This window comes from Bos mutus, chromosome 19 (genome assembly GCF_027580195.1).
Source record: "Bos mutus isolate GX-2022 chromosome 19, NWIPB_WYAK_1.1, whole genome shotgun sequence".
Taxonomy (NCBI): Eukaryota; Metazoa; Chordata; class Mammalia; order Artiodactyla; family Bovidae; genus Bos; species Bos mutus.
Genome location: NC_091635.1, coordinates 48,648,489 through 48,654,488, shown reverse-complemented (window position 1 = coordinate 48,654,488; position 6,000 = coordinate 48,648,489). Strand labels below are relative to the sequence as shown.

The following is a 6,000-nucleotide window of genomic DNA, read 5'->3' as shown; positions in this document are numbered from 1 at the left end:
ATTCACCCAGTTTAAGGATCTGCATCTGGAGCTAATAGTTGGACATGGTGAGCTCAGCCATCATCCCTAAGTGGCCCTGGGGACCAGCCGCTGAGTGAGTACGGTGCTCCTGGACTCTGCTCTGATCTGATCAGTGTCTCAAACAGAAGGGGCCAAAAAGACCGTGCGGCATCGTCATCTCGCCGTTCGTGCAGAAGTCGCTCGTTCCCCAGAAGTGAGCCCGCCTCTGCTGAGGAGGCCCCTCCCTGGGGTCTCACCTGCGGATCTGCTTGAGGACGTAGTCTCTGCTGATGTACTTGATGTTCTCTTCAATCACCGAGCGGACGCCGTCTTCCTCTGTGAGCTGTTTCTCCAGCCACTCCACCAGATCCTTGTTGTTGTCCCAGACATAGGCCTGCGAACAGATGATGCCTGGTCAGATGCCAGGGGCCCGCCCAGGCTGGACACCCTGACTGTTCTACATCTGGGAGGGCCACTGCATTAGTGTCCTCAGCATAAAAGAGTCATGCCCAGTTCCTCCGTGACGGCTGTCTCTGTAGGAGGCGGTGGAAGCAAGCCTCAGGACAGGAGCCGTCCTCGCCCTCCCTGGCCAGCTTTCTGATGTGACATGCACGCCTGGAGAATCTACCTGGGCACCGAACAGAGGCATCCGTGCTCACAGGGATGCTGGTGCCGCTGTTTTGTCTCTGACTGTTTAGTCAAGAGCTGAATGGGCATGAAACACGTGTGGGACTTCCCAATTTTGTCTCTGTTTAGTCAAGAGCTGAATGGGCGTGAAACACGTGTGGGACTTCCCGATGGTTAAGACTCTATGCTCCCGATGCAGGGGCCCAGGTTCAATCCCTGGTTGGGGAACTAGATCCCATACACCACAACTCAGAGTTCGAATGCCAAAGTCAGGATCCCAAGTGCTGCAGCTAAGACCCAGGGCAGCCAAATAAACAAACAAATGCTGAAAAAAGAAAGAAAGCAACTTGTGCTTTTTGAGGAGCTGAGACACGATTCCTAAGCATAGGACTCCGGTCGCCTCCGGCCATGGAGTCCGAGGCGGCCAGAGGCGAAGGGGGTCCTGCCGCCGGGTCAGAAACCTAAACCCCGGTTCACTGTGCAAGTTTCCCGAACGGTCAGGACGTCCATCACCCCGAAAGTCTCGACACACCACCTCTCACCTCCTCCTTTCAAGATCATTTAGCCAAGCATTTCCCAGGTAGTTGACTCCATAATAATTCAGGAGTGTGTTAGAAACCTAATAGCCTTCTCCTGGCTCTCGTCTCCTCTCATTTTCTTTACAAATCATTTAGGAATCGTTTTGTTAATGGTTTCCGGAAAACCAAGTACTGCCATTAGGGCTCATTCATATTTATGTCATTTTGTTTGGGTAATTAAACACAAAGCTCGTCATTTAAAGGTGCGCTATCCTCCTCTGTTATCACTAACCGAGTCAAAGTCAGAATGACAATGAGTTTGGCGCTGTAATTTAATAGGTGGGCGCATTAGGGAGCTCGGGAGGTGGCCCAGGAAGCCTGGATACCCGCGAAGGCGCCCGCACCGCGGCTGGGGTGCAGGGGGCCTGCCAGGCGCGGAGGGTGCATCCTCACACACCCCGCTGGAGGCGGCATGTGGGAGGCCAGGAGCTGCGCTGCTTCCCAAGGGTCCACGCCGGGCCTTTAAAAACAAGGGTCTCTTCTCAGACCCCCCCACCCCCGTCCCCATCTCTGCCTTGGCTGGTGAGCCCGCGGGGGCTGGTTGGTTATTATATACCTTGTAACTGACTTTCACGTTTCTAACGGGTCTTAAGGAGTCCTTCACAGTGGAACAATTAAGGAGCCCCAGGATTAAGGATCAGTGAGGCGCCTTTTCTAGTTCTTTTGTCCATTTCCTTTGCTGGCCCCAAATTTGCCCATCCCTGCTTGTCATCACTGGTGAGAAGGTCAGTTCTCCTGGTCAGGGCGAGGCTGAGGGGAGGTCATGCCCCAGCTCCGTGCATGGGCAGCATGCTGGCACCCTGAGGCTGAACGGCAGGCGAGTACTTTGTCCTGAGAAAAAGGAGGCACCACACCACTCTCCATCGACAAGGGTCGGGGTGGCGATCGTCCCCACGGCGCGGTGCTCTTAGCATCACGTGCCAGCCCGTCCACCCCACTCGCGGACGGCGTGCTGACGTGCCCATCTCCACCGTGGTAATCTGGACTTCTGCACATGCCCTTACTTACGAGGATTTAGGGGGAGGAAGAAAGAAAACAATGCATGCTTCTTGGGTTTCAGAATGGGGGGGTGGGGAAACCTAGATTTACCCAAGAATTCCAAAGCCTTTAGTTTAGGAGAATATTTAATACTCTTATTAATCATTTTTAATCCGTTTGCTTTTAATTAAGAAACAGCATGATGCTTTCCTATCAACATATGCCAGGGAGCAGATTAATTGTGGCTTAAGATAACTCTCCTTGATTGGTGTAATGTATTAGCTAACGAGATGCCTGCTTCTAACGATGCTCAGACGCTGCGCTGGCAGGCCCGCTGCCCTCCAGAGAACATGGCTCTCCCATCCCCTCCTGCAGCCACAGAGTACGCTAGGTGTTCAAACACTGGAAAAGTTCCCAGATAGAATTAAAGCAATACATTCCCAAGGTTTGGAAAATGTAGGCCCCCTTATATGAACGGTTTGCTGGTCACTCAAAATATGAGTGGACAATGACCCCCAAGTCCAACCCTGGTCAAGTGTCAACTACAGCACTGAGCGCACAGCAGCCACGGGGTCACGATCCTGGTCAACAGCGTTTTTAGCAAGAATCAACAAACGTAGGCACTGCAGCCCCACGCGGATTTTTTTAAAATAACAGACCTGGGAGGGTTTGCTCTGCTATTGTGAGCAAGCTTCTCCCACCCAGGGCCAGGGAGTCTGCAGTGCCTCATTTGCCCTCCCAGAACAGAGCCATGAAGCTCGTCACTCCATCCAGCACGGCCGATGCTCTGCTGTCATCATTTCCCTGAAAACGTGCCTGACTACTCCCACTGTGGATTTCAAGCAGCTGCAACATGCTGGGCTGCTCATCTCATGACGGGCCTGGCCCCGTATGTTACCTGCCTGCACTCATCCCAATCGCAAAGTTTTAATACCAGTAAAGTATTAATGATTAAAGGTCAGAACAGCATGGCCTTACAGTACGTGTTCAGCAGGCACTTTATCTGGCTGTGCATCCGTGGGTCAGTATCTCTGGCATTACTCGGCTCACTAATTATGTGTAGTAATTAGTCTATCTTACAAAATCTAAATGACTTGTTGGGAAAGTTTCATTCCTAATGTATCGGATTGCTGTTAAGGCCTCCTTACGTGGTGGTGCAGCAGGGCCTGGGGGTGAACAGGCCGCAGGCTGATGGATGTGAGCCCGAAGCCCAGGCCTCATAGATAATTCACCTCGTGAGCGGCCTGGAGACGCCCCTGCGAAGTGATTTTCTTTTCCCTGAGGCTTTGGAGGACGCTAGTGGTAGCCCCGTGGGCTGGGGCGGCCGCTGGGCCTCGTTTCTGGGAGCCGCCCCAGCCCCAGCCCTGCTGCCCAGGTTCCACCTCACCTCCTCCCTTCCTGGCCCTAAATCAGAAGTTTGGTGCCCAAGACTTGTTCACGGGAAGCTTGGGGACAGTGGAAATCAGGTGGCCCTACCAGTGGTGCTTCTTCCTCTCCCGACTTCACGAGGGCCTCCACTGGCCATTGGTCTCGTTTGGGAATGCAGAAGAAGAATGGATTTGCAGCTTCCTGGGTGGTAAGGGAGCACCATGGCATCCTGGATCTTGGACAGATTAGGGCCAAGTCAAGGGCTTCCCTGGTGGCTCGGCAGTGAAGAATCCGCCTGTCTCCAGAGGAGTCCCCAGTGCAGGGGACTCGGGTTTGTTCCCTGAGTCAGGAAGATCCTCTGGAGAAAGAACTGGCGACCCACTCCAGTGTTCCTGCCTGGGAAATGCCATGGACAGAGGAGCCCGGTGGGCTCCAGTCCATGGGGTCACAAAGAGTCAGACACGACTGAGCAACGACAACAAGAAGGCCGAGAGCTGCTGAGTGCACGGGGCGCCCGGCTCTGTTTCTAGCCGCGCTGTTACTGAGCCCGCCTTCGAGCACGCCACGCTGAGGGGCCAGGAGGAAGCCGAGCTCCAGACACGGGGCTCGGTCCTTAAACAGTGTCGTTCAACATGCCCCGACCCTTGTGAGACAAACAACATCCCTATTTGACACGTGAGGAAGGGACGGTTAAGTACGTCTGAGCCAGCACATGGCAAAGCGGGGATCCAAAAAGTGTTACGATTCCAGAAAACACATCCTTCTCAATTTCTTCTACTGGAGCTTGGATGGGGTTGGGGGTGGGGTGGGAAGTCAGCCTGTCTGAAAAACCACACACCTTCAACTGTGGATCTGAGAGTCAGCAGAGGAAACGTGCCTGAGAGACATGTGTGCCTTGCTCTTACAGCCAGATTGGACCTAAGCTCTTGTTATCTTTTCAGGGAACTGTGGCGATGCTTTTCTTCTCCCTGCAGTCACACTACGAACCGTAAACCCCACGATTTCCTACAGTGGGACTGCCCCTGTGGATTCAAACAGTCCCACAACTCATGGCAACAGATTCCTCTCAGGGAGACAAAAGAGCTCTACTCCTCAGTTATACAGCATCACAGTGTCTTCAGACTTGCTGTCCCAGAATCTCTTTATTCAGGACTAAGATTTAAAGCAAAGAAAAGGAATTTCTATGAAGAAAAGAACGTACAGCACGCCCACAGGCACCCACACTAAGCGCCCTCCTCACCAGCAGCCACAGTGAGGGTCCCAGGGGCCAAGCCAGGCCCCAGGCCTGGAGCGCCGGCAGCGCACAACGCCCACCCCGTCTGAAGAACCGGGGGAAGGTGCGGGTTTTGAGGTGCTCCCAAGCACCGAGCAGGCTTGGCCCCTCCGAGGCAGCCACACAGCTTTTCAACAGGACAACACTCTGCTCTCAAGGGCGCTGCAGACTTTATCACCTGCCTCCCACTAACCCGAGTTCTGCTGAGCCTGCAGAATCCAGAAAGAGGTTTCAAAGCCGCACAGAGGGATCGCCCACCCTTCCTCTCTCTCTCCCCCTGCCCTGACTGCTCCGGGGGACGCTGTCTTCTGTAGATGGGGGGAGCGATACATTTGGGTCCCGGAGCCTCTGGTCTCCCCTCCTGAGCTGGGGTGTCTTCTGCACTTGACCTTCAGCCAGGAGCGTGTCCACATGGGTGGCTGTTCCCTCCATCGACAAGGGAGGGGTGACCTGCTTCCCCGCCAGGCCACCCCCGGGGGGCGGGGGGCTGGGGCGCCCCCAAAGGGCCTGTCGCTGGCTTCCGCTCAGAGGGGGCCCGCCTTTCCATACCCTTGTGCCCGTCGTGGCCGTCAGTGACTAAGGCGGGAGGAAGGCCCTCTCCCGGCGGCCCGCGCATACTCCATTTACCTGGCCGGTCGCTCTGAACTGCACAACCACCTCTTATTTTACACTTGCGTGACTTTCAATGCCAACTTCCACACGAAGTTGCCAGTGGCCACTGACATAATCGACTGACCTGAACCTGAACCGCAAGTCGCAGAAGGCTGTCCTCCCCGGCTGCACATCCGAAACATTTATCCAAGGCAGTAAAGAAGAGGGGGGACTTAACACAGGGGGATCTCAGAATCACCCCGACCCACTGACTTTAAAACTGACAGCAGGCCCTGGAACTGCTTCCTGGGAACAGTCAGCGGAGAACTCAGGCGACACTTCCCGGGAGGAGGCCGGCGAGCCTACCATCCGGCCCTCCAGGCAGCCCCTCAGCAGTGCTCTAAGCTAGCAGTCACCAACTGTTTTCCGTCACACGGCTACCGGGAAGAGAGAAGTGTATTTCCAGCACGTACTACCCATATGCTGATAAAATGTATGTATGATGTTTATGATTCAGTCCAGATAGTCACTATGAATACAGGTTGACTGCTTCTTCTTAGTAAGAATAAATAGAAATAAAAGTTC

At 54.4% G+C, this 6,000-nt stretch overlaps 1 protein-coding gene across 7 annotated transcripts in view; it reads right to left on the bottom strand.

The window, feature by feature from the left end:
* Positions 1–257: 257 nt before the first annotated feature.
* Positions 258–6,000, bottom strand: part of ACACA (acetyl-CoA carboxylase alpha) — a 283,137-nt gene continuing 277,394 nt past the window's right edge. For all 7 annotated transcript variants that reach the window (XM_070390509.1, XM_070390510.1, XM_070390512.1 and 4 more), the window contains one exon: positions 258–394. The gene's annotated coding sequence lies outside the window, so the exon portion shown is untranslated. The remainder of the gene's footprint in view (positions 395–6,000) is intronic.